This window comes from Carcharhinus amblyrhynchos, chromosome 3, assembly GCF_965287045.1.
Source record: "Carcharhinus amblyrhynchos chromosome 3, sCarAmb.v2.hapA, whole genome shotgun sequence".
In the NCBI taxonomy this organism is placed as follows: Eukaryota; Metazoa; Chordata; class Chondrichthyes; order Carcharhiniformes; family Carcharhinidae; genus Carcharhinus; species Carcharhinus amblyrhynchos.
Window position 1 is genome coordinate 99,739,208 of NC_137326.1, and position 25,619 is coordinate 99,764,826.

At 42.4% G+C, this 25,619-nt stretch overlaps 1 protein-coding gene across 1 annotated transcript in view; it reads right to left on the reverse strand.

Annotated features, from left to right (window-relative positions):
• The window catches only part of lekr1 (Leucine-, glutamate- and lysine-rich protein 1), a 190,211-nt gene extending 178,659 nt beyond the window's left edge, over positions 1 to 11,552 (reverse strand). The window contains exon 1 of the mRNA XM_080185588.1: positions 11,472 to 11,552. The gene's annotated coding sequence lies outside the window, so the exon portion shown is untranslated. The remainder of the gene's footprint in view (positions 1 to 11,471) is intronic.
• Positions 11,553 to 25,619: the final 14,067 nt, after the last annotated feature.

Here is a 25,619-nt window from a genome sequence, read left to right on the forward strand (position 1 = left end):
ACATGTCTTAAAGATTCCAAAACTTATTGGTAATGTGGGTTTTCATAACAACAATGTCAAATCAAATAAGAGGGAGTAGCATTAAATTCAGACTAATCCAGATATGGAAATAGCTGTCAATTTAAATGAAATTATCCTGGCTAAAAATAAAAGATAAAGGATTTGCTGTGTTAGTTTTAATTGGACAGCTGTAGAGAAATCCATTGCTCCTTTGTTCTCTGCTGCTCCCAATCAGAAATAACTTTCATGATAATATTATTCAGCTATAGCAGGATCTCCAAAGGGAACAACAATTCTGATTTCTGTGGGATATGTATTTCATCAGATGGCGTCCAAATATCTGGCATGCTCAATAGGTTTTAAGTGGCGCCTTCATAATTGACTTCAGTCATTAGCAAATGGTTAGCATCATTTGTTTGATTTAAGCAGCTGCTCTGAAATGCGATAAGTGTGGATGGTATAAGTGATGGAGATTATGTTCAGCAACCTAATTGCTTTTTATCCCAAACTAAAATTGTACACATGATTCATCTCATAGAACTATTCTACATTCATAGTACTTTACAGTATAATGCACTGCAGTCTTAAGGGATCATTATCATGTAGTTATGTTCTAGGGTGATAAAAGTATAATTGATAACCATACAATTGAAATGATTGACAATTTGCCTGCATCACATTGACCAACTAGTAATGTGATAGAACAAGAGTGTCATTATCTCAGCAGTACCATCATTTCAATTGGGTAGTCTTGCTCAGCAACAGCAAATAAATGCCAAAAGGGTGGCTTTCATTTCTCAGGAACGTTGATGAAATCACACAGCATGACCTTTAACAAAACAGGAAAAGATCTGGAACCTCTGGTAACTGAACAAAATTTCTTCTATTCCATGGTGGATGTGGTGAGTCTCCGAAGTCAAAGAGGAATGTATCCTATTTTCCAAAGTACCTTTTAATTTGCATGACATGAGACTACAGCACGCACAAAATGCACAGCCAAAAATCAGCTTGCCAAGTGGGAGTGGGAAATGTGTGCTGCTACTCTAATTGTTTAAACTATTGTATGGCTAATTTGCTTCTGGTTCTATCAAACACTACTTTTGTATCCAACGCAAAGTAACACTTTCATAGACAAGTGCATATTTCTAATGAACTGAGTTAATGCGACACAATTTGCAAAGTAAGCTTTAAAGTACTATGCCTGGGGAACAAAAAAATAACTTATTTGCCAATATGCTCACTAACTATAGTATGGGATCTTTCTTTCTCTCCAACAGTAACCAGAGAAAGCCGTGGTCAAGGTAAACAGTCACTCACTAGTTTTCTCTGACGCATCCATTCAGGAGCATCATGCATACACATATAGAAGAATCTCTCGTTGATATGCAGGCTTGGAGTCCAATCATTTCCTCATCTACTTAGTCACTAAAAAGGCTTACCTATTGAAAATCTTTGAGTTTAGTAACCATACAGGCTTCCCTGCCTGTTTGCATTAGACTGGGTTTCTGTCCCTTAGGGGATTATTTTGGGAAAACAAACCAGTCTAACATCTGTCTATTGTAAAGTCTGTATAGTTACTGAGCAAGTGATACAATACAAGTACAACCAGTAGCAATGCTGATGTCATTGCAAGAATATTGCAAAATGATCCTTGTTTCAACAAAATTAATACTCAAACTAAATGGGAAAACCCGGAGTACTTTTTCTAATTACTGATATTACAAGTATACAATGCGGAATCAATGGTAATATCAGAAAGATTTGCAGTCACTTTGTTTGTTCTTGTATTGAAGGCTTCCCAGCAGCATTTTGCATCCATTCTTCATGCATGAGCCAGGGCAATGAGTGTTGACAGGTTATCTGAGATCAACAGAGTCAAACCTTTGTCCTAAGCACACATCAACTTTGACTTCAACACACAAATGTAATTCCAGAATGGTTCACTGAATTCGCAACCTTGACTCATTTTGTCTTTGGCAGTCCAGGGAAATAGAAGCCAACTCCATCTTCAACCATTGCAAACTCTTCATTGAAGCATATGGGTTTGACCTAATATTGTCTTTAAGGGCATGAAGAAACAGTTGTAGTAAGCCAAGAATCAAAATTTATGTATTTGTATTCATAACTGAGAATAAACATTAATAACCACAACTTACATTTCTATAGTGTTGTTTAGCTACATACGGATATTACCGAGTTGAACACAGTGGAAAGCAAACAGGAGAAAAAAATGAGAAGGAGGGAAACCAAAAGACAGAGTTGATAAAAATAGTTTTAGGGGAAATTTGGTAACATGAGGAACAAAATTGGGAAACTTGGCAAGAAAGTTCCAGAGAGCTTGGGCATGTGGTGGAAAGAACCATTATCCATGGTGGAATGGAGAGTGTCAGGAGCAAGGTAACAAGATAACAAGGATGCCTAAGTAACAAGGACATTTATGTCAGACTTCTATTTATTGACTACAGCTGAGCCATCAACACTATTATTGCCACAAAACTCATCTCCAAACTCCATGGCCTGGGCTCGACATCTCCCTCTGCGACTGGATCCTGAACTTCCTAACTCACAGACCACAATCAGTAAGGATAGGTAACAACACCTTCTCCACAATCATCCTCAACACTGGTGCCCCACAAGGCTGTGTTCTCAGCCCCCTACTATACTTATACACCTCGTGCTGCCAAATTCTCCTCTAATTTGATTTTCAAGTTTGCTGATGACACCACCATAGAGGGTCAGATCCCAAACAATGACAAGACAGAGTACAGGAATGAGATAGAGAATCTGGTGAACGGGTGCGGCCAAAATAATCTCTCCCTCAATGTCAACAAAACAAAGGAAATTGTAATCAACTTCAGGAAGCGTAAAGGAGAACATGCCCCCGTCTACATCAATGGGGATGAAGTAGAAAGGGTCGAGAGCTTCAAGTTTTTAGGCGTCCAGATCACCAACAACCTGTCCTGGTTCCCCATGCTGACATCATAGTTAAGAAAGCCCACCAACGCCTCTACTTTCTCAGAAGACTAAGGAAATTTGGCATGTCAGCTACAACTCTCACCAACTTTTACAGATACACCATAGAAAGCATTCTTTCTGATTGTATCACAGCTTGGTATGGTTCCTGGTCTGCCCAAGGTCATAAGGAACTACAAAAGATCGTGAAGGTAGCCCAATCCATCATGCAAACCAGCTCCCATCCGTTGACTCTGTCTACAATTCCTGCTGCCTCAGCAAAGTAGCCAGGCATAATTAAGGACTCCACACACCCCGGACATTCTCTTTTCCACCTTCTTCTGTCAGGAAAAAGATACGAAAGTTTGAGGTCATGTACCTACCAACTCAAGAACAGCTTTTTCCCTGCTGCTGTCAGACTTTTGAATGGACCTACCTTGCATTAAGCTGATCTTTCTCTTCGCCCTAGCTATGGCTATAACACTACATTCTGCACTCTTTCATTTCCTTCTCTATGTACGGTATGCTTTGTCTGTACAGCACACAAGAAACAAAACTTTTCACAGTATGTTAATACATGTGACAATAATAAGTCAAATCAAATCAAAAAAAGGTATTAGAGGCGAAGAGGTTGGCTGTGAAAGATTGGCTGAAGTGGCTTCCTGAGGTAGGGTGGAGCAAGGGATTTGATAGTGGGGTAAAGGTCCCTCTGCAACGTACATAACTTTCCATGATTTACACATTTCCCCAGGATGCACACAGCTTCCAATAACATTGCATGTAGTAATTGTGACTGTATTGCCAGCAATTAAGCTATAATGATGAGCATGTAAACTGACAGAGGGGAATTTTATCCCCAAAATAGGTTGGTCTGTATTGGTTAACAATGATAAAATGTGAGAAATCTCAAACCCAAGCCCAACCCACCTCAAACAAGACCACTTCTGGCATTGATTAAGACCGGGAGTGTGGGAGATATCTCCCGGGAGGTAGATATTCCATTTAGATATTTTATTAATACTGTAATACTGTATCTCCATTTTAAATTTAGCCCTCACCATCTTGCTTTTCCAGACTTCAGAAAACCCAGCAGTTAATGGGAGGTGAATACATTGGGTAAGTTCCTTTCCAGCACTAGTTTTGGACCAGGATGAAAACCCATCTAACCCATTACCATGCCACCCCCCCCCCACCCCCACTCCCCATCGCCACCAACCACCCCCCCCCAACCCCATCTTCCAAACCAGTTTCCCAGGTTTGCCTACTTTTTCCAACTCTGATTATTTCCCCTCCACAATTCGACAACCCAAAGAGCCATGATATGCAACTGATCCAACCTTTCTGATAATCGCTCCCAAACCTTCTGATCTCCCTCCCACTGCAATCCATCTAATCTCCTTGACACCAGCCACCAATCTGTCCCTTCCCTCGCCCCGACCCCCCAATCCCCCCACCCTCTACCACCCTCCCCCACCACCACTAATGTCCAGCCCCTTACCCCTTCACCTCTGACATTTCCAACATCAACTTCTGATTTCCCCCAACACCGACCTTTCTGATTCTACCCTCCCTTCCTGCTCCCCAGCGTCAGCTTGGTGCCAGAGGTCTCCCGATCTGACAGTTAGTCAGCTACTGGATCTGGCCAGGTAACAGAGACAAAGGAATGTTAATCAGGTGCTGCCATTAAATTAGGAAGGATCCAAGTTAAACCCTTTCCTTACATGTTTTGTGCATGCAAAACTACACTGCCCTCCCTCTACCTCCTCACCCCCATTCATTCCTTGTGACTGTCATGATTTCCAGCATTTTCTGTTTATATTTCGAATTTCCTGCATTCACAGTACCTTGCTCTTGTATTAATATTGTAGCATTTGTCTTCTTTGTGTTCACTGTTAATTACTGAGCTTATCTACTGGTCGTGCTCCCTTGTCCCACCACCCACTAAGTTGAAAATCAGGCATTTTGAAAGTATACTCCCACTTCTCTCCAACTTCAAGTAGAAACCCAGGAGAGTTACAACATCTTTTATTGACAGAGGCATTTTATTTTCAGTTTCAGTACCCGAATTAATAAACCTCTAAAGCTGCATGTATTATGTTGTGGTTAATTCATGATTCTTGTTGGGTGGAAGTACTCTCTTTGAATTATGTTAAACTATTCTCTGGATTCTGTTTTCAATGAGAATAAAACAAAACTTGGCATCTTTATGTTTACTGTTCCTCTTAAATATTAGTACACAGTTATAACTGTCATGACTATATGGTATAAATCTCCTAGAAAGTAAATGGCCTGTTCCTTAGATTTCAGAATCTTGTTCCCTGCAACACAACAAAATATTTGGACAAAGTCATGAGAATCGCTAAGGCTCGCACCATTTTAGGAGTGATTTGGTCCTCACACTGTAAATCTCATCAGTGTCAGTGAGGGGTAGTCTGACTCAGCCAGATTTCTGTGACCAACAAGGGCATAATGTGGAGCTGTGTCATCATCCTAAGAAAGGATCAAGTGTCTTCCTCTCTCTCTCATGGTGTCGCAGCCACTCTTAACTCTTCACACGAGAACAGACTGCAAGAACAATGCGTTATTTATTTACTTATTTATTAGTGTTATAAGTAGGCCAACATTAACAGTGCAATGACATTCCTGTGAAAATCCCCTAGTCGCCACACTTCATGTTCGGGTACACTGAGGGGGAATTTAACATGGCCAATGCACCTAACCAGCAAGTCTTTTGGACTATGAGAGGAAACCAGAGGAGACCCACACATACAGAGGGAGAATGTACAGACTCCACAAAGACAGTGACCCAAGCCGGGAATCAAACCCAGGTCCCTGATGCTGTGAGGCAGCAGTGCCAACAAATTATCCCAATGTCTACTCTCTACTTTGTAACTTAAAAGTGTGAAAAGATATTCAAACCTAGAACCAAATTAGAAACAATCTGAGCTTCCATTGAAACTGTGAAAGATCTCAGAAGCTGCTCCTTCACTGTCGGCCTCATTGCACTTTTCACAAAGCTGACCACTTGCTCCATAGTTAACTAAAAAGTTTTGATTCCATGTGAAGACCCCCATAAACTGACATTGTTAACAATGGATGGTGGATGTGGTGAGTCTCTGAAGTCAAAGAGGAATGTATCCTATTTTCCAAAGTACCTTTTAATTTGCATGACATGAGACTACAGCACGCACAAAATGCACGGCCAATAATCAGTTTGCCAAGTGGGAGTGGGAAATGTGTGCTGCTACTCTAATTGTTTAAACTATTGTATGGCTAATTTGCTTCTGGTTCTATCAAACACTACTTTTGTACCCAACGCAAAGTAACACTTTCATAGACAAATGCACATTTCTAATGAACTGAGTTAATGTGACACAATTTGCAATGTAAGCTTTAAAGTACTGTGCCTGGGGAACAAAAAAAACTTATTTGCCAATATGCTCACTAACTATAGTATGGGATCTTTCTTTCGCTCCAACAGTAACCAGAGAAAGCCGTGGTCAAGGTAAACAGTCACTCACTAGTTTTCTCTGACGCATCCATTCAGGAGCATCATGCACGCACAATATAGAAGAATCTCTTGTTGATATGCAGACTTGGAGTGCAATCATTTCCTCATCTCAAACTGTCAAAGAAAGGCCTCAGTGTTAAAGAAGTCTTAGGGTAGCCTCCCCGAGAATCACCAGGTTCAGGTCCCACTCCAAGACATGCTGGCCAAGAAAATGTGTTAAAATGTATCAAACTGTAAATTCTTCACTATATCAAGTGATTAACATAGAGACGTAGAAAATAGGATCAGGAGTAGGCCATTAAGCCTTCTGAGCCTGCTCTGCCATTCATTTTAGTAAGGCTGCTTATCCAACTCAGCAAACTGTTCCCTCTTTTCCCCCATATTCTTCGATCCCATTAACCCCAAGAGCTATATGTAACTGCCAGGTTTGTTGAACATTCCCCTCACTCAATCTATAGTCATTCAGATAATAATCTGCCTTCCTGTTTTTGTTACCAAAGTGGATAGCCTTACATTTATCCACATTATGCTGCACCTGTCATGTATTTGCCCACCCACTCAACTTGGTCAAATCACACTGAAGCATCTCTGCATCCTCCTCACAGCTCATCCTTCTACCAGTTTTGTGTCATCTGCAAATTTGGAGATATCGCATTTAGTTCCTTCATCTAAATCATTAATATACATTGTGAATATTTGAGATCTTAGCACTGACCCCACTAATCACTGCCTACCACTTGGTAAAAGATTTGGTTATTCCTACTCTTTGTTTCCTTCTGCCGACCAGTTTTCTATCCATCTCAATACATTACCCCCAATCCCACGCACTTTAATTTTACACGCTAATCTCTTATTGGACCTCATCGAAAGCCTTCTGAAAGTCCAAATAAACCACATCCACTGGCTCCCCCTCATCAACTCTATCAATTACTTCCTTGAAGAATTCAATAGATTTGCCAAGCATGATTGTTCTTTTGTAAATCCATGCTGATTTTGTCTGATCCTGCCACTGTTTTGCAAGTACTTTGCTATTAAATCTTTATAATGGATTCTTGCATTTTCCCCACTAACCAATATTAGGCTGACTGGTCTATATTTCCCTGTTCTCTCTCTATCTCTCTTTTTAAATAGTGGCGTTACTTTAACTGCCCTCCAATCTGTGGGAACTATTCCAAAGTCTATAGAACCACCAATGCATCGACATGGCTTACCAGGAGAGATTCCTTATCAGCCATGTAATGGGGAAAAATTGAAGCCTCTGCCATCACTGTTCATAGCTCCAGACTAAATGTTTGTGCATGTTACCACAGCAACTTGGGCTCCTGGAGGTGGGGAACAGTTAGCTGGATAGCTGCAATGGATGAGACTGATGATGCCAACAATGGGGGGGTTTCTAGCTGGAGTAGATTCAGGACCTGCATCCTTGCCCTACTTGTGATGGAGGCCATGGTGCTGTGGGTCTGATTTTTAATCATTCAAATAATGTTGACTATGCTGGCTAAACTAGCATGTATTACCCATTCCTAATTGCCTTTAAGAAGGTGGCGGTGAGCTGTCTTCCTGAACTGCTGCATTCCGTATGGCGTAGATGCATCCACAATGTGGTAAGGGAGGCTATGGTAAGGAATGTGAAGGAATGGTGATATATTTCCAGGTCAGGATGCTGAGTGGCTTGGAGGAGAACTGCCTTTGTTTGGGCAGAAAACTGAAATATGCAAAGCTAGAGCCCAGGAGATGAACACACTTCTCTCTCAGGAAGACAACATCCCTACAGTGCCCACTAGTACCAGAATGTGTACTGAGACAGTCAGCTCTGGCAATGACAGAATTGGAACAGTCTGTATCTGGGTGACTCAAGCTCACTTAATGAATTTACAACACCACCATTTCAGAAGTGATTAACATTCAACAATACTCCAACACCTTTGCTCTAAACACTGGGTATGCATCTCACAGAATCATCAGAGCAGATAGCACAGCACTAAATTAGGCAAAAGTAGCCAGTTGGTGTATCTGGCAATAAACAAAGAGGCAATTCATTAGCATTGTACATAGAGTGTTCCTGTAATGAATTGGGACTTTGGAATGTGACAGGATATGAACGTCTTTTTTGGCAGTTAGGCAGTAGTTGCTTGTATGCATGAAAGGACTGAGGCAGATGTTTGGAATCCTCTGTTGATGCTGGGGGCCAAGGATGCATCTGTTCAAGCACTCATCAATCAGCTGCTGATAAATAGCTCCAGCATCAGGAAACTATTGAACCTCTTCAGCCTCCTGTATTCCATTAGAATCCTCTGCTCATAAGGTGGAACGTTCTCGTACAGTTATACAGTATGCGACAAATCAACATGACACACCACGCTCTTGCTGGGCAATACTGGAGGAAGCATCTTCACCCGTTGGAGCTGCTTTATAGGTCTGCTCAATGAACATGTTGACACAATGTATACATTGATCTAAGATTTTTTAAATACATGATCGATAAATCCAAATCAACTGTTGTATAGCAGTAACAAAATGTATGACTTTAACATGGAGATGAAATTAAGTCTGTGTCTTGGTCCAATCATCACCTTTTCTTTAGTCCTAATTCAGTCAAAGACAAAATTTGGTCTTGACCCTCCATGTGCAATACCATGGTTGGTTGACTGCTCATAAATAAAAAACCTTAAGTTTACATTCACGCATTATCTACTTTTTTCCATCCCCAATTGTCCACACTAATAAGGCAAACTGTTAATCTGCAGTTGCACCTTCCTGCCACTGAGCCATCACACCAGAAGACATAGGAGCAGATGTAGGCCATTCAGCCCATCGCCTCTGCTCCACCATCCACCATTCAATGACAGTATGACTGATCTCACTGATTCTATATCATGTTAATTTTGTATTTCTCAGCTTCCCAGTCTGTTTTACAGAGAAACTCACGCTCCAATTCTGCTGCTCTGCTTCTTAAATTGACCTAAGTTTTATAGGAAAATAAAGACAGGGTGGGATTTTCCAGCCACACTCACCCCAAAACTAGTAAATCACATCCAAAGTCAACAGACCTTTGCAAAGTCCACCACCAATCACCAAATCACATTCCCCCCAGCCCCCACCCCCCCAACCACCCGCTACAATTCCCGTGGTGAGCGGGATGGGAAAATTCCACCCAATATGTATAAGTTTAAACAAAAACTAAATTATGTCTGTGCACCCTGATTTAAATTATCCCCTTCTCATTAACCTGTTTCAACAACAATTAATATCTATACAGCACCCTTAATATTGGGGAAGAGTCCGATGCACATCACAAGAGTGCAGTCAGACAAAAATAAGGTCAAACCAAAGAAAGAAATGTTGAAATCTTGGTGAAGGAAGTAAATTTTAAGGAATATTGAGGGGAAAAGATTTAGAGAGAGTCCCAGAACTTATAGTCACCAGTAGTTTGACAAGGGTGATGCACAAAAGGCCAGATTTGGAGGAATACACAGATCTCAGATAGTCATAGAAGGTCACAAAAATAGGACAAAGCAAAGCCTTTAGAGGCTTTGAAGTGAGCAATCATGATTGGGAGTCCACATTACATAGAGGTGAGATGTGAGTTTGGATAACATGCAAAACTCTGCCTTACGTTACCCAAACTCACATCAAGTCCTGTTCACATCTCACCTCTATGTCATGTGGACTCCCAATCATGATTGCAAAACTCTGCCTTACGAGCTCAAGCTGATGAAAGGATGGTAGTTGGGAGGTTGGCGAGCACTGAAATAGTCAAGCATCGATGAAGCTTCGCTGCAGTTTGGCCGAGACAATTTTATCGAGGTGGAAGTAATCGACTTCAGTAATAGAGGATATGGGGGGGGGGGGGGGGGGGGACTCACCTCAGGAAATAAGAGTTTTGTGCCTGGAGTTTCCCTAATAATTATTTGGAGGAAATTGCAACTCTGAGGGCTCAGTGTCATTATATTTCATCTTTGCTCCTTTGCAATACCGTTGGATATTTATTCTATTCTAAACATACAAATGTCTGTGGCAAAATGTATTACAAAGAACATTTTCAGAGAGGGAGGTCTTCCGTAATGTTGATTATTCTCTCTGTTTCGTTTAATATGAAAATACGCTTTGCTTATTTTAAGAAAACTGGAACGCACGCATACTACTGTTAATCATTGACTATCTGGATTGGTGAGAGTTTTATCACAGGGGACTGGGTCCATGGAACAATTCTTTGCTGTCTGTGGGTAAATCACATTGCGTTGGTACCGTGAGCTGGCTGCGTGAGAGCAGTAAATTTTAACCTCTCTGCGTGCAAAAAAGTGGGAATCGCTCTGCTGGGATCCTCTGCTCAGGCACGGTGCCATGCCGATAAGGAAGTGTGATCTCAGCAAGCTGCACCTGACTTCTGGCCCTGCGTGACTAGCGTGCTAGAAAAAAAGCTTTATCTGGAGACCAAAGTATACAAGCCCCGCAAACTCCTGGGCACGACATCTATTTGCAAGAAAAACACACAGACACACACAGGCACTCCAGCTACCGGAAATCTCAAACCAAAAATAAAAGGTCATTGGGGCTACGATGAGTCTCGTTGTGCGAAATGCAATGAAAGAATGAGTAATGCTGAGATAGGACACGGCTGGCGTGCAGCACAACAGCCAGAGCTCAGGAGCTCACGCACTGCTGAGTAAACACAAAGCCAGGCTGTAGTTAGCTGCTGTAAAACGTCCACATGCTCTCTGCTGCTCTGAGCCGAGTCTGTTATTTCACCCACATTTTACGCAAAATATCAAACTAAATGTCCCAGTGAGGGACAGAGTCGGCATCTGAAATAGGAGACACTCCTAAAATGAGAAGCTTGCACGTTAACACCAAATAACAGATGGAGCGGTTTCCGCATGTAATATTGTGGGCGGTTCTTGTGATCTCCCCACGCAGAAAGCCCAGAGACACGCGTCTGTGTGGCTCAGCTTAACACGACTCTACCAAATGTCTTCCAGTGGAATTGGTTGCATTTCTCGCATCTCACCTCTAAATTCGGAAGAGCCATATGGCAGCTAAATGCGAGGATTAACCGAGACCATTCGCACGCTCCAGCCCTCACTGTCGTGACAGTTCTTCAAGAGCTAGCGTTTAAAAATAACCACAGGCCAGCAATGAATCAGCGCCACTGGGGCAGGGGGGAGGAGGAAGGCAACCATGAAAAATTGTGTGCAGGTGCTGAAGACACTGCAACCACATGCACCACTAATGCCCGCCAAAACTAAAGTGTCAGATAGAGTGTGTTAAGCCTGCACGTAACTCTGATCATTGAATAGTTACAGTGCAGAACGAGGTCATTCGGTCCGACGTGTCCCTGCCAGCTCTGTGCAAGACAACTCATCTAGCCCCATAACCCCATCTTTACATGTCGCCCTGCAAATTATTTATCTTTGGTGGCTTATCCAATCCCCTTTTTCCAATCCTGCATGGTGACACTGTGGTTACACAGTGCCAAAGACCCAGGTTCAATTCCCAGCTTGGCTTACTGTATGTGTGGAGCTTGCATGTTCTCTCCATGTCTGTGCGGGTTTCCTGTGGGTGCTCCAGTTTCCTCCCACAATCCAGAAATCTACAGGCTAGATAGATTGGCCATGCTAAATTGCCCTTTAGTGTTAGGAGGTCTAGCTAGACTAAATGCATGGGGATAAGGCCTGCGTGGGATTGTGGTTGGTGCAGACTCAGTGAGCCAAATGGCCTCCTTCTGCACCATAGGGATTCTATAAAAGCCACCACTGAATCTGCCTTCACCACACTCTCAGACAGTCCATTCCAGATCCCAACTACACTCCACATTAAACTTTTCATGTCACCTTTCTCTCTTGCCATTCACCTTAAAATCAGCGTTCTCAGGTTCTCAACCTTTCCGCCAATGAGAAGTTTCTCCCTAAGTACTCTGTCCAAAATCTCCATGATTTTGAACATGTTTCAATCTTTTTCTCCAAGAAAAATCCTAGCTTCTTCAATCTATCCATCTAATTGATGTTCCTCATTCCTGAAACCATTCTGATAAATATTTCCTGCACTCTAATCTTTTCTAAAAATGTGGTCCCCAGAATTGGACACAATGTTTCAGTTGAGAACAGATGAGTGTTTTATAAAGGTTCACCATAACTTCCTTCCTTTAATCCTCTCTGCCTCTGTTTATAAAGCCCAGGATCACATGTGCTTCAATAAACACTTTGTCAACTTGCTGTGCCACCTTTAGCAATTTGTGCTTATCTAGCCCCAGATGCCTCGGGTGATGTCCTTACCTTGTCAGGTGATGTCCTTACCTTGTCAGATGAGTGGCAAAACAGTAAATGTTGTCCAGCTGTTAGCTGGCTCTGAAACAGATGGCCCATCATGGGTTTTCCCTGTGGGGGAATTGTTGTTGCTGCTGCCAATTCAAAGTGTCCTGAACCACTGAAACGATGGCGTGGACTCTCAAGATATAACCATGGAGATGGCATCATTTTGGTACCCTACCTGGTACAAATATTATGCAGTCATGTAATTAGCTGCCAAGATTCATTACCACTTATCCAACATGATATGCCCACATTGTTGACCCTTGGTCAGGTCCCTCACAGCTGCGCACTGACACAGCATAACTGTGTGACTAAGAGGGAAGCTGGTGGGGCTGTCAGTGGATGTGGAGCACAGGGAATGGTATCCTGGAGTCACAGCTGCAACACACCAGCATTTGTGCAAAACCATTTTCTTACTCATAACCATTGACGATAGGTTGAAAATGGTGAGTGCATGTAAGTGCACAAAAGTGAATGTGAGCATTGTAATCTGAATGGCTCACAGTAGTTTTGGCCTTACATTTTCATTGATAGAATGTCACACAGAGGATACACTGGGGAAGGGATATGTCCAATTGCCTATTGCCTATTCTGATCAAGGCCTTCAGGTTTTGGTGGAAGAGGTCCAAAAGAGAAGCCAGTTCTCTACCCTGCCGGCTGCAGTAATCCCCCTGCAACAACCGAGAAGACCCAGGTTCAAATTGTGACTGTGGTGAGCACAGCAAGAGTCCATCAGTGCTCATGGCTTCAGTACAGGGAAAGGCTCAGTGATCTGTTGTATTCTAGTCAGGTGATTAGCTTGGTTCATCCCCACAGAAGTCCAAGGGAGGGGTCATATCTGTATGCAGCAGCTAAAGTGTGAGACATGGCACCTACTGCTGCTTCAGTATTGAGGCTTGTACGTAAAAGCTGCTAATGTAGGTGTGCACAGAACACATGAATGAGCACCATGATACACAGTCACGAGCAATATCACGTCCTGCACTGTACATCAGACTAACTTAACCATGTTGTCACCACAGACCTAAAGGGTGCAAACAGCACAGTTGGCCTGCACTGGGACGGGTGGTTAGTCAGCTTTCCTGAAGTACCTATTTTCCGTTGAACAAATGGTCATGGTGATTGTCAGGGTGCCTGAGCAGTGGCCTATTGGTGATGGTGAATGGCTGTCAGCAAGTGAGAAAGGCAGTGTTGAAATCACACTGGCACTTCGTGGTAATGGCGGAGGTCATGATATTATTGATCATACTGCAACTATAGTGCACTCCAAGCAATGACTCACATTGTTGAAGACTGCACCCTGACAAAATTCAACAAAGAGCTCAGAGAGCTCCATTTGGACACTTTGGAAAGTATTGCTTGATTTGGTCATAACTGCACATGCTGAAAAAGTGTCATTTCACTGAGCACATTGAGACATTGTTTTGAGAGGGGTGCAACAGTAGGGTTGCATCAGGGGGTAGCACAAGCACAGTGAAATCCAATGGCATGCATCTGAAAGCACTTTCACTATGAGAAGAGCTATACCACAGTAACTCCTTGCGTGTCTCACACAGTTCTGCTCCCTCACCACTAACCTCAGACCAAACCATCCCTCAGGTATCAAGAGGAGGAAAAGGTGGCCGAGGAAGCAGCCACATCATAAAATCCGTACCGTGCAGAAGAGGCCATTTGGCCCATCGAATCTGCATCCCACCCATATCTTTCCCTCCACCCTACCCCTGTACCCCAAGCATTTACCATAGTTAATCCACCTAACCTACACACCTTTAGACTGTGGGCAAAGGTCATGGTTCCTGACACCTGAGATACCAAATCCAACGGGAAATTAATGTGCTCTCCACATGAGTAAACAGGGCATTAGTTACAGCCTTAATGCACTTTATGTTGTTTACTGGTTTTGTTGTGCAGGATGCCCACAGGCTTCTTCAAGGCATGGTGCAGATGGGCCTACTCAACCCAGGGAAGCGGTTAATCCTCCCCCCAGTAAATCCACTGCCAAGGTAAAAGGCCTATGTCCAACTCACTCACTCCCTTTTCCCTGTTGCACTGAAGAAAAGTTTGAATATATTGATTACATATTTACTCACAAGCAAATCCAACGTTACTTTTACATTAAGTAACATGTCTCCCTAGTACATAAATGTCAGAGTAAACAGGTCATGGACACGTATCATTACATTCAAAAATGATGTAAATTCTCACACGATGGAATTTAAAAATATATACATTCTTGGGATGTGAATGTCACTTTGAGATCTTACGTTCATTGCCCATCCTTAATTCCCCTTGAGAAAGTACTTCTCGGGAGTAAGTCTGAAGGAAGTATGATGGGTAAAGAATCAGCAAGTTTACTCAACAAGAGCGACAGCAGTAAGGGCAATACCCCATCGTCAGGTAGCTTATCTCAAATTAGACCATCCCATCTCACCCAGCTCATAATAAGTAAAATATATTGGGAGAGATTGGGACATAGCAGTTAAATGTTTCTGAATGTGTGACCAGGAATTGAGTTTCAATCATAGTAGCAAATGAAGAAGCTCTGTTTTGCAGTCAGATGAGCCGTGAGAAGTACAGGAAGTGAAAGTACTGATACAGAAGACAATAGTGCACAAGTGAAATTGGTTGGCATTTTTGTCTACTGCAGTTAATTGCCAGGGATGGTGGAAAAGAAGTGGATAGATCCCATCAGGCTGCAACAATGTGTAAAACAACAAAATAATGAATGCTAGAAATCTAAATCAAAACAGATTATGTTAGGACCACACAAGTTATAAACATCTGGATGATCCTTGGAAAGATCCTGAGGCACAGAAGCTGAGAATTACCTTAGAGCCACTGGAAGGGAATTGAGGTTGATGGATTGGGGCTAGAGTAGCCGCTGGATCATGTAACATATGTCTGTCGCCACCTCACCACTTAGCGTCAGTCACCTTCAAGATTGGTTCTCCATCCTAGATCTATACTCCCTACCCCCAGGGTATGACCAGGTTATCCTGCCCCTCCTTCTGCTCTCTCCTCATGTGCATGCAGCAGCCTCCTCTTCCTGATCTTTTGCCCTCCATCTAGCCTCCAGCTGCTCACAGTGACCGGCATCTGTGGCCTGTGTGTACAAGGATGATGTAGAGATGCCGGTATTGGACTGGGGTAAACACAGTAAGAAGTGTCACAACACCAGGTTTAAGTCCAACCAGTTTATTTGATAGTAACCCCACAAGCTTTCGGAAACAGTGTTCCTTCGTCAGGTGTGTGGAAGGTGTGGTGTTGTGAGACTTCTTACTGTGTACAAGGATGTCCAGCCCATCTTCTGTCTTCCTTCACATAAAGCATGGTGACCCCTCTTTCAGCATAAAGTTCTTCCTGGCACCTGGGTGCACAAATCTAGGGATAAAATTAAATTGCCCTGTGAGACCAGGAGCTCTCCAACTCTCTTAGGTTAAGGGAAGACAGGCCGAAATGATTTTGAGCCACTTCTGGGATAGTGAAGAAAAAATTAAATTCAGCAGGGGTATTTGCACTTCTCCAAAGGGGTTCCCCTGGCTATTCAAACAAATATCCAAGTTCTTATCAGGTCGGAAGCAAAAACAGAAAATGCTGTAAGTCTGACAGCATCTGTGGAGAGAGAATAGAGCCAACATTTCGAGCCTGGATGACCTTTTGACATGAGTTTGTAAGGTGCTGCCTAAGGAACCTTGGTGATTTCCTGCAGTGCACCTTGTAGATGTTACACACTGTTGCCATGGTTCATGGTGGTGGAGGATTACATGTTTGTGGAGGAGGAAGCAATCAATTGGGCTGCGTTATCCTGGATGGTGTCACGCTTCTTGAGTGTTGCTGAAGATGCACTCATCCAGGCAAGTGGAGAATATTCCATTAAACTCCTCAGTTCTCAACTCAGCTATATCAGTAGATGGTGAACGGGCTGTGGGGAGTCAGGAGGTGATTTACTCGCTGCAGTCCTCCTAACCTTTGACCAGTGCTGTTGATGGAACCAAAGTGAGTTGCTGCAGTGCATCCTGTAAATGGAACACACTGCTGCCACTGTATGTCAGTGATGCAGGAAGTGGAAGTTGGAACTGGTGGATGGGGTACCCATCAAGCGGTCTTTGTTCCGGATAGTGTCAGGTTTCTTGAACATTGTTGGAGCTGCACTCATCTAGATCAGTGAAGGGTAATCCAGCACATTCCTGACTTGGGCCTAGAATATGGTGAACATGCTTTGGGGAGTCAGAAACTGGTTTTCTCGCTCTAGCCCCTGAACAACTTATGTAGCCATAGTATTTGTATATTGCTGGCCCAGTTCAGTTTCTGGTCAATAGTAAGCCCCAGGATGTTAATAGTTGGGGATTCAGTGATGGCAATGCCATTAAATATCAAGAGGAGATAGTTAGATTCTCTCTTGGAGTTGATCATTGTCTAGCAGGTGTGGAATCAATGTCACTTGCCACTTATCAGCCCAAGCTTGAATATTGTCCAGGTCTTGCTGCATGTGGACACAGAAATCTTCAGTATCTGAGCAGTCTTGAATCACAGAAGCATAGAGCCATCCAGTGAAGAAGGAGGCCATTTGCCCCATGGAGTCTGCACCGACCACAATCCCACCCAGGCCCTATCCCTATAAACCCATGCATTTATGCTAGCTAGTCCCCCTGACACTAAGGGGCAATTTTTAACATGGCCAATCCTCCTAACTCTCTTTGGACTGGGAGGAAACCGGCACATCTGGAGGAAACCCACGCAAGCAGGGGGAGAATGTGAAAACTCCACACTGACAGTGACCCAAGCCAAGAATTGAACTCATGTCCCTGGTGCTGTGAGGCAGCAGGAATAGTGCAGAAAATTTTGCAATCATCAGCGAACATCCCTACATCCAACTGAGAATGAGTGAAGTAAGCAGTAGGTACTCAAATACAAATCCAAAGTTCAGAACTCATATGAGTTTGAGCAAACAGCTCTGAAGAAGTCATAAGAACTCGAAACGTTAACTATGTTTTTCTCTCAACAGTTGCTGAGTTTCTCCAGCATTTTTTAATTTTTATTTGAGCCAACTTGTTTGGTCTCAATGGAGTGTTTTTGCAATGCGGAAATTATGATTACCACATTATTTGTTCAGGTGGCTGTATTCCTGCTTAGAAGTCTGCTGTTTTTCAGGGCACTACCCTTTCATAATTGCATGAAAGAGCCTACAGTAAATTAATCATATACATTAAATATAATAGATTTTAATTTGTAATTCTGTGTTAAATATTTTCACATATGAATCACTCAATTTGTAATTCTAAATATATGTGAAAAGATCAGGTTGTGAATTGTGTGAAATATATTTAGCGAGGTAGCCTCCACCACTTCAGTGGGCAGAGAATTCCAGAGATTCACCACCCTTTGAGTGAAGAAGCTCCTCCTCAACTCCGTTCTAAACTGCAACCCACCACCCCTTGAGGCTGTGCCCTCTAGTCCCGCTGTCCTTTCTGAGTGGGAAGAATCTCTCTACCTGTACCCTATCCATCCCTTTCATTATTTTTTATGTCTCTATAAGATCCCCCCTCATCCTTCTAAACTCCAATGAGTACAGACCCAGTCTATTCAGTCTCTCTTCATAGTCCAACCCCCTCATCTCCGGTATCAGCCTAGTGAACCTCCTCTGCACTCCCTCCAAGGCCAAAATATCCTTGCGCAAGTGCGGCGACCAAAACTACACACAGTACTCCAGCTGCGGCCTCACCAGTGCCCTGTATAGTTGCAGCAAGACCTCCCTACTTTTATATTCTATCCCCCTCGCTATAAAGGCCAGCATCCCATTTGCCTTCTTGATCACCTGCTGCACCTGCAGACTGGGTTTTTGCGACTCATGCACAAGGACCCCCAGGTCCCTCTGCACCGTAGCATGCTGCAGCTTTTCGCCCTTTAAATAGTGATCCCTCCTACTATTATTCCTGCCAAAGTGGATAACCTCACACGTGCTAACATTATACTCCATCTGCCAGGTCCTCACCCACTCACTCAGCCTATCCAGATCCCTCTGCAGACTTTCCACACCCTCCGCACAATTTGCTTTTCCATTCATCTTCGTGTCATCAGCAAATTTCGTCACCCTACACTCAGCCCCCTCCTCCAGATCATCTATATAAATGGTAAATAGCTGAGGCCCCAGCATCGGTCCCTGCGGCACTCCACTAGTCACCAACCGCCAGTCAGAATAGCACCCATTGATACCAACTCTCTGCCTCCTATTAGACAACCAATCCTCTATCCACGCTAACACGTTATCCCCAACTCCATGCCCCCTAACATTCTGTAGCAACCTTTTATGAGGCACCTTATCAAACGCCTTTTGGAAATCTAAAAACACCACATCCACCAGCTCCCCTCTGTCTACCGCACTAGTCACATCCTCATGGAAATCCAATAAATTCGTCAAACGTGACTTCCCCTTAACGAATCCATGCTGCATCTGCTCTATCAAACCATTCTTTTCTAGGTGCCTCGCTATTTCTTCTTTGATGACGGATTCAAGCATTTTTCCAACTACAGATGTTAAACTAACCGGCCTATAATTCCCTGCCTTTTGCCTGCTACATTTTTTGAACAGCGGCGTAACATTAGCCGTTTGCAATCTTCCGGCACTTCCCCGGAATCCAGCGAAGTTTGGTAAATAATCACTAAGGCATCTACTATCACCTCTGCCGTTTCCTTCAGAACCCTGGGATGCATTCCCGGATGAGGGAGGTTACTAGATAAACCTACCTGTATCTAGATTGTTGTCAGTCAAACTCCTTTGAATTCTGCCATTGGGAATGAGTAGCATACAACACATTGCATGATATGTACAGGGACTCATACTGACTCCAAGCTAACTAAGCAGATGGAAGTCTTAATTCAGATGGCACTTTAGAATATTTGCTTCACTATGTTTTAAACAATTAGAAAATAAAAGAAAGAAATGGATGAGAAATAACTGAATTTCTCAAATATTTGAAAATACTTCTGAGCAATTTACGAGCACTGTCTTGATTTGGAATACCTAATTTTATACAGATTATTGATGTTGTATAGAATATCCTTTTTATATGAATTATTACATAATAAACCAGCTTAGTTGTTCTGAAAAGGACAAATCTCATAGTTAATTATTAAAGCCAACAAGGAAAAAGCTGCCAATAAATGTACTTGATGGATATAGGCATTGTTCACTGGTGCCTTTTGTTTCAATGACGCATTGAGCAGCTATTTGTAAACGAAGGTTCAAATGCGTGTTCAATCTGTAATATCTTATCCATTACTGTTACACTTTATGCTCCCAGCTAAGCCTGTGAGACATTAAGCAGATAATTAAACCATTGCTCACACACAATATTCTGTCAGGAACCTATATTTACATCACTGCAATTTGCTAAGCCACACCACAGTATTTATTTAGTGAAAGCTTTGAGAAAATTCAACAATTAAATTGCACATACTTTTCAGCAGGCTTTTAGAGTTCGATTAAAGACAAAACTTTAATTTAAATTGCAGAATTGGAAATGAGAAATCAGAGAATGGTAACCATGGCACGACTCACACAGTTGTTAAGTACTGCAGCTGCCAAAGCAATGAAAACTTCAGGTAAAGCTGATGTTTTAATCTACTTAAAGGATACAAAACACAGTCCTAGTTTATCCTTTCTTATTTCATAAGTGGTGAGCACTCCTGACTCAATGTTAAGGATTGGGATATTTTAAAGATCATTTTAACCTTTCCATGCGTTACTATAAATAGGATTTTATATCTCACCATGAGCCAAGTGTTAAGCCAGCAATTATGTTGTCAAATTTTTGTAACTGTAGTTTAGTTATTTATACTTTTTTTCTCTTTTTTGAAAAATAACGAAAGGTACTGCTTCTCTGGCAAACATGACATTTTGACCATGTGTCAACATAAGGAACTGTTCCCATCCATCCTCACCCCTATTTGTCCGATAGGGTTTGATATAGTGACTAATATAAATCAACTCACTGGCATCAGGAAATTGTAGAGTTAGGTTGTGATCATCAAATGGGGAAAATTCTAACCATTCATTTATTTGCCTAAGTTGAAAAGTAAACAGGTGTCAAGTAACCCAGAATTAGAACATCTCAGGGAATTTCCCACTTACGAAAAACACAGAAGTATTTGTGGTCACTAATCAGCTAAGCTTTGATTTATCTCTAAAACAGTGGAGGAGAAATTGAGCTCATTGAGTGAGTACCTCAGAGTTCCGAACTGGCATTGGCGGCACATAATGAGGTGACAAAAATGATTGACGAGGAAAGGGCCGCGGATGTCATCTGCATGGGTTTTAGGAAAGCATTTGACAAGGTCCCTCATGGCAGGCTGGTGCAAAAGGTTAAATCTCATGTGATCAAAGGTGAATTAGCTAGATAGGTACAGAACTGGCTTGACCATAGAAGACAGAGGGTAGCAGTGGAGGGATCTTTCTCTGATTAAACGTCTGTCACTACTGGTGTTCCGTAGGGCTCTGTACTGGGATCTCTGCTGTTTGTGATATATGTAAATGATTTGGAAGAAGATGTAGCTGGTCTGATTAGCAAGTTTGACGACGACACGAAGATTGCTAGAGTTGCGGATAGTGATGAACATTGTCAGAGATTACTGCAGGATATAGATAGGCTAGAAAATTAGGCGGAGAAATGGCAGATGAAATTTAATCCAGATAAATGCAAAGTGATGCATTTTGGCAGATCTAATGTAGGGGGGAGCTATACAGTAAATGGCAGAACCATCAGGAGTATAGATACACAGAGGGATCTGGGTGTGCAAATCCACAGATCCTTAAAGCTGGCAGCACAGGTGGAAAAGGTGGTGAAGAAGACATATGGCATCCTTGCCTTTATTGGACAGGGCGTAGAGTATAAAAGTTGGCATATGATGTTGCAGAACATTGGTTAGGCCACATTTGGAATACTGTGTCCAGTTCTGGTCGTACCAGAAAGACGTGAAGGCTTTGGAGAGAGTGCAGAAAAGGTTTACCAGGATATTTCCTGGTATGGAGGGTATTAGCTATGAGGTGAGATTGAGTAAACTACGGTTGTTCTCCCTGGAAGGACGAAGGTTGAGGGGCGACCTAATAGAAGTTTATAAAGTTATGAAGGGCATAGATAGGGTGAACAGTTGGAAGCTTTTTCCCAGGTCAGAAATGACAAACACAAGGGATCAGAAGTTCAAGGTAAGGTGGGGGGGGGAGGTGGTGGGCAAGGTTCAATACAGATATGTGTGGGATTTTTTTTACACAGAGGGTGTGGTGGGGGCCTGGACTGCACTACCAATCAAAGTGGTTGAGGCAGACATGCAAAGATCATTTAAGACTTATCTAGATAGTCACATGAACAGACTGGGAATAGAGGGATATAAATGGATGGTCTAGTCAGGAACACATGATCGGGCCAGGCTTGGAGGGCGAAGGGTCTGTTCCTGTGCTGTATTGTTCTTTAATACATACCTGGGGGGCAAATCATGCCAGGCATCATTTTGGTGCAGGCATTATTGCACGCGCAGGAAACACCTGCAACCAGTTTGCAAATCAGGCAGATCATGTTGTCAACCTGCATGCAACGCCGATTTGACATTTTGCAGCTCAGTCTTGCAGCCAGCTCCCTCTTCTAATCTTGCAAAGCTGACCACATGTTCAGCAGCATTACTGACCCTCCACCAGCATTATCAATTCCTTACTGGTTAGTTGTTTTTTCTGCTGCTACTGCAGTTCTATAATCACGATTGTTTCTGCAGTTCTAAGTTGCAAAAGTCTGCAGGGAGTGGTGCAGCAGGTTCTGAATGTCTTTCTGCTGACTGCTGCACAATCAGTTATTCCCAGACATGTGTGTACTAGTAGGCATTCCCCTTGGTGTATGGTATAACAGGGAGCACAAACAAAGAGCACAAAGAGCAAGTCAGCTGCTGGAAGAGAGGGAATGAGGAAGGGGAGAAAAGCTCTCATCAGGATGTCATATCCATCCCAAGTGTTCAGGAAACAATTTTCCTAGCTGAACATCAAGGTAGAAAAATGTGTGAGAAACCTGTGCTTCAGTAGAGTTAAGCTCACTGAAATCTGCCACCTACTGCTGCCACTATGGCAGGCTCAGAGCAGGACAAGGACTGCATTGCCACCGGCTGTAAAGGTAACCAGGGCAATAAACTGGAGTTGGAGATATTTGCAGCATCTCACAGTTTGCATTCCACTGTTGAGTGATGGAAATAACTGAAGCTCTCTATTCAAGTAGAATTAACTACATCTGTCTCACTGGAGGCAAGCTGGCAGAGTGGGCATGCAACTTTGCTAAGATTGCAGGTTTCCCCATGGTGGAGGAAGCTGTTTCCTACACAAACATTGCTTTGTGGGTGTCACATGTCAACTCTGTCACACACCACCACTGCAAGGGATTTTGCTCCCTCAGTGTTCAGTTGGTATGTGACCATATGCAGCGCATCAAGCAGCTCAATGCCCAGTATCCCGGCAGCATTCATTCTATGATAGTCTGCTGTGGCAACTGCATTTGAAACACCATGACAAACCAATGTATCTACTTGGTGACACAATTTACCTGCTGGTAACATTGCCAATGACTCCAACTCACAGACCATGAACATGTGCTTCTTGTGTACAATGTGTGCCATGCTGCTAAAAGAAATGTGATACAGCAGACCATTAATGTGCCAGAACAACATTTATGCTGCTTGGCCTGCTCTTGAAGAGCTCTTCAAATCCTTGAAAGAGTGGGTAGCAAGATTTGTGGAGGCCTACTGCATGCTGGGTAACCTCACCATTGTGAGGGGACAGTCCTTGTCACCAGCTACATAATAAACAGTTGAGGAGCAGGAGCATAGGAAAAGGAAGAGGAAATCTAGACAGATTTAAATTTAAGTTTATTTATTAGTGTCACAAGTAGGCTTATATTAACACCGCAATGAAGTTGCTGTGAGAATCTCCTAGTTGCCATGCTCCGGCGTCTGTTCCAGTACACTGGAGGAGAATTTAACATGGCTAATGCACCTAACCAGCACATCTTTTGAACTGTCAGAGGAAATCTTGAGGCACAGTGCTAACCACTGTGCCATCGTGCTACGAAGAATTCTTCCAAGTGTGATACCAATAACCATAATCTCCAATTCTTCATTCAGTACCAATCCCACACTTTATCATCCCTCTGTCACCCACCATTAATAGCCATAATGCTGATGATGTGTGCTGCCAATGAATAGCATGATGTGGAGATGCATGATGTGGAGTTGGACTGGGGTGGGCACAATAAGAAGCCTCACAACACCAGGTTAAAGTCCAACAGGTTTATTTGGAATCACAAGCTTTTGGAAAGTTGCTGAGCCTGAGGAAGGAGCAGCGCTCCAAAAGCTCGTGATTCCAACTAAACCTATTAGACTTTAACCTGGTGTTGTGAAATTTCTTACAATGAATAGCATGGTTAGCCCTGATTGATTGGACAGAGAAATCATTCAAGTAAATAGGCAGTGCAAATGAATGAGTTGTGATCCCCGCACCCATTTCTGGAGGCTATCCAATTTTCCCTCAAACTTTTTGAAATACATAACTTTAAAAGATGGAAACTTTACTAAAGAATGACTTGGATTCTAGCATTCTTTTTAGGTGAGTTAATAGTCTTAGATGCCAGAAAGCTTTTCCTAATCTTTTCTTAATTTTTTTTAGTCTACATAATAAGCCAGCATTGAACAAAATAATAGAAACTATATTGGTCACGGTTTGAAACCATTTCACAATTAACAGCTCTGACTTTACAAACTCAATCTTTCAAATTACCTTCTCCAATTCTGATTGAACCAATTGCTTGATTAAATATTGGCATGTAAAGTGGACATAGTCAAACTGCTTCATTATTGCATAAACAAGAACTAGAATTATGTATCTTGTATAACTTAAAAGCTTTCTAATTTATGAATAGGCAACACTAGTTTGTTATTGATTTATTTAATTTAAACATACTGCAATTTCCTGCTGAATTGCTGCCCATTTCTATTTCCTCTAAATATAGGGCTCCCTACAGAGCTATCAGGTCTAAAAACTCTGCTTTCTCATCATCAATGATGGAGTGTCCCTAAAGCCAACCTATACTCTTTTCATGGAGAAAGATCTCAGCTGGTGTTACATTCAAACTAGTGTCACTTGTTTGATCAATTGCTAGGTATGAATAATCCTCTATTACAGGTAAGTGATTCTGTTTACCCAAAAAATATCATTTTTTTCTGAGACCATCTATTTTTCTTAATATTCACCCATGTTTTTTGGCATTTTTATTATGCCCCAATAAAAATACATTTTTAAATTTACTAATAAATTTAATTTGCTGATGTATTTAAAAAGTGCCTGGATGAGTACTTGGCACAACATTCAAGGCTATAGGCGAAGTGCTGGCAAATGGGATTAGGTGGGCAGGTTAGGGCCCTTCATGAGTTGGTGCAGACTCGATGGCCAAAGGGCCTCTTCTGTATTGTAGTGTTCTGTGATTCTGAGACTTTAAATAATGTGTCTAGTTTCTTAAAACTCTATGCTTTCTCTTTCAGCCCTCCATTCTAATTACATCAATGGATCCTTGCACTTTGCTTTTTACAACCCACACATACATCAGATAATTTTTCAGCTTGAGATTTCTGTTGGCAAACATTTCCACAAGAAGGATATAATTGCAAGTTCAGGTGCATACTGCACTAGACTTCCAAGATGTGTTTCTAGTAGATGAGATTTCTCGAGAAACAGAAAGTCAAAAATTTTACCCCGTAAATATTGTTGACCTGACCACAATCTTTCTGAAATGTGTAGGAATATTTTTCTATTGCAGTTTCTGACA